The 3576-nt window shown below is 40.7% G+C and overlaps 1 protein-coding gene across 3 annotated transcripts in view; it reads left to right on the top strand.

Annotated features, from left to right (window-relative positions):
• The first annotated feature begins 2030 nt into the window (after positions 1–2030).
• LOC105550098 (chromosome unknown open reading frame, human C1orf141) overlaps positions 2031–3576 on the top strand; it is a 74885-nt gene continuing 73339 nt past the window's right edge. For 2 of the 3 annotated variants that reach the window (XM_011994980.1, XM_011994978.1), the window contains exon 1: positions 2031–2079. The gene's annotated coding sequence lies outside the window, so the exon portion shown is untranslated. The remainder of the gene's footprint in view (positions 2080–3576) is intronic. The other variant, XM_011994979.1, reaches the window with a different exon arrangement.

The raw sequence follows: 3576 nt of genomic DNA, 5'->3' as shown, positions 1-3576 counted from the left end.
ATTTATCTATAATAGGTTCATGAACTCATTCAGTAAATACTGAATTTAACTGAGAGCAATTAAAGTAGTTAGGAAAAAATCCACTTGAATTCTTTTTTGTGTACATTTACGGAGCATTTGTTATTAAAGAGAAAATACTTTGTACTTTGTTTTATATTAATATTTATACTTACTAATTATATGATGTTGGGCAAATCACATAATGTCTTTGAGTTTCAGTCAGGTCTTTTCTAAAATCAAAGATAATACCTTTTTCATAGATACTGATTAAGTTTTAAGAATGGAAAGTAAAGGATGAAATTAGAACTATTTTAAAATTGTAGCCTAGTACCTGGCATACAGAACATGTTCCATAAATATTAGCTGAGATAATGATAATATTCTAAGAATTTCATAAGATTTGTGCTTTATAAATTTTATTGACTGAAGATTAATGAGTAGCTAACATTTCTGAACTCAATTCTTTACTTAAGAAGCTAATTTTCACCTCTGTGCAAATTTTTGAGCTGAAGGTACTATAACAATCCTAGACAAATCACCACTATCAACTAGATTCCAGTTATCAATTCCATACAAATCATTGTTCTTGAATGTATATGGCTTAAAATAATAAAATAGAATCAAACTACCTTGGCCAGCCGCAGTGACTACCCACATCTGTAAATTCCAGCACTCTGGGAAAACAAGGCAAGAGGATCACTTGAGCCCAGAAGTTCAAGACCAGCCTGGGCAACAGAGTGAGGCCCCTGTCTCTACAAAAAATAGAAATAAAAAAATTAGCTAGGCATAGTGGCATGCATCTGTAGTCCTAGCTACTAGGGAGGCTGAGGTGGGAGGATCACTTGAGCCCAGGAGGTTGAGGTTGCAGTGGGCTATGATCACGCCACTGTGCTCCAGTCTGTGCAACAGAGCAAGACTTTGCCTTAAAAAGAAAAAAAAAAGAATCAAACTACCTTCTACTTTTAATTATTGTATTTTTTGTTTTTCAAATATTTGAAATACATTGATTCCAGTGTTTTCATGCCTTGACTATTAATATCAATTTCTAGCCAAATTTGGATTGCTACATAACTACACTTTTTTTTTTTTTTTTTTTTTTGCAGTTTTACCATTGCCACTAGCACGGACTTGTGATGACTAATGCAGGTGTTTTTTTTCCTCTTCTTTTCACAGATGTTGAAATGCTGTTTTTTAAAGCTTTTTTCCTCCTATTTTGATGCATCAGATAAGGTATATTCTTGGAATGATGACCAACCCCTGACTTAAAATTTAACCAATGTTGTGAAATTCCCCACCATTTTTAATTAAATACAAGCTGTTTTCAAGTCAGTTGTTTTTAGATTATGACTCTAAAAATAAATGATTCCCATGGCCTTAGTGCAGTTTCTGCTCACACAAGTGAGCATTAAGGACAAATGTTTCCTTAGGATACAGTAAATACAGCAGAATGTACGTCAGAGTGTATCTCCATTATGTCTCATAAAAACGCTACATGGTATGTGTGTGCAGCCAAGTTTGCTATACAACTTGAGTAATACAGGGGTGATTTTACTAAGCACATGGGAGGTTTCTTGGTCTTGGAAATAAAATGGTTTTTTGTTTTTATTGTTGTTTTTAAATATCATAAGCCATGAAAGCAATCTTCCATCAAATATTCAAATATAAACTATTGACTTCCATTCAGACCAGCAAGCTGCATGGTGAACTTTGTAAGCTTCTTTTTGAAATTTGATGTTTCCAGGATAGCACAAAAGGAGAAAGGAGGTACAGTAAGAGGAAACAAAGTCACTGTTCTCCAGTTCTTTTTACCTGATCTTCTTCCTTTACTTGACTCTCCTTCCACTCCTTCAGCATAATCGGTATTAATATCCGTAAGCATCTGGGGAGTCTGGGCTTTTAGTGACAAAAGTCTGTGGGCGAAGCCCCTCTGAGAAGAGAACTCTGCTCTCTAGGCCTTTCAGAAGTGGGCAGAGATCGGAAACCGTTTTCTACGGACGGAGGACGCGTTGCTAAGGTACTGAAGGGTGGGGGCGGGGCGCGTAGCCCTCGGAGCCAGAAGAGGGAGGAAAGGAAGATGAGGTTTGTTTCAGGGTGCGGAAGCGTTGGAAAAGCGGAAAATCAAAATTTGTACGAGGGTGGGGGCGAAATAGGAAAAACATCGTTTTACATAAACGGCCTTTCTGTTCCTGTAGTGGGTGCGACGTTCTCTAGCGGGGCCTCCACAGGGAGAGTGTGGGTCAGGTCAGGCGAGTGTGGGACCGCGGCGGAAGGCGGGCCCGGGGGCCTCTTCCAGGTTCGCTGAAGAACCGTTCCGTCTTCTAAACTAAATATTAATGAGCGTCCTCAATATTGCCCTTAATTTTGCTCTCCCGTGAAACGACCATAGGCATAGAGCGTTTCAGTCGGGTTCCCTACGTTTCCAGCGAGATGGAGGCGCCTGGGCCACTTAATGGATACACTTCCAAATTGACTTCCAACCTCCTGGAATGGCTGGTGGGAGCGGATCACCCCTGTGGTAATTGTGCTGCGATTTCGAGCTGGCTAATCAATTCTTCCAATTATTATCTGACTAGTTGCCCACAATAATACTCCACAATACACGTACATCATAGTTTTAAAATTCCTTAACAGTTTTTCTTAGAAACTTCCCTTCCAGGCCGGGCGCGGTGGCTCATGCCTGTAATCCCAGCACTTTGGGAGGCTGAGGCGCGCAGATCACTTGAGGCCAGGAGTTCGAAACCAACCTGGCCAAAATGGTGAAACCCCGTCTGTACTAAAAATACAAAAACTAGATGGACATGGTGGTGTGTGCCTTGTAGTCCCAGCTACTCGGGAGGCTGAGGCAGGAGACTCACTTGAACCTGGGAGGCGGAGGCTGCAGTGAGCTGAAATCGCAGCCACTGCACTCCAGCCTGGGTGACTGAGTGAGTGAGACCCTGTCTCAAAAATAAAAATAAATAAATAAGGAGCAAGAAAATTCATAATGTAGCGCTAAGCACATGAGTTGGGTTTTTAAATTAGTTCTCAGTGCCTGGGCTGTACTAGCTTGTGGGGACTGCCATGACAAAACATCACAGACGGAGTGGCTAAACAACAGAAATTTGTTTTCTCACAGTTCTAGAGACTGAAAGTTGGAAATGAAGGGGTGGGCAGGGTTGTTTTATTCAGAGGCCTCACTCCTTGGCTTGGGGTGCTGCCCTGCCTTCTCACTGAATCTTCACAAGGACTTTCCTCTGTGTATCCTCGGTGTCCTAATCTCCTCTTCTTATAGGACATCAGTCATACTGGCCAGGGGCCTGCCCTAACAACCGCATTTTAACTTTACTCTTTAAAGGCTGTGTGCCCAAACATAATCACATTCTGAGATCCTGGGGCCTAGGACGTCAACATATGAATTTGGGGACAACATAATTCAGCCTATAATATGGGCTATTTATCAATATTTTGGATTTAAAGAAAAAAGATTCCCCTAAGTCTGTCCTTGGAATGTGAGATGGAGATAACTCAGCCAGTTATCTAATTATTGAGTCAACATTAATCATTTAACAGATGAAGTGAGTCCTTACTGTGGTCTCA

Source organism: Mandrillus leucophaeus, unplaced genomic scaffold (assembly GCF_000951045.1).
Source record: "Mandrillus leucophaeus isolate KB7577 unplaced genomic scaffold, Mleu.le_1.0 Scaffold464, whole genome shotgun sequence".
Lineage (NCBI taxonomy): Eukaryota > Metazoa > Chordata > Mammalia > Primates > Cercopithecidae > Mandrillus > Mandrillus leucophaeus.
The sequence above is the reverse complement of the archived record's forward strand: the minus strand, read 5'-3'. Positions and strand labels throughout refer to the sequence as shown.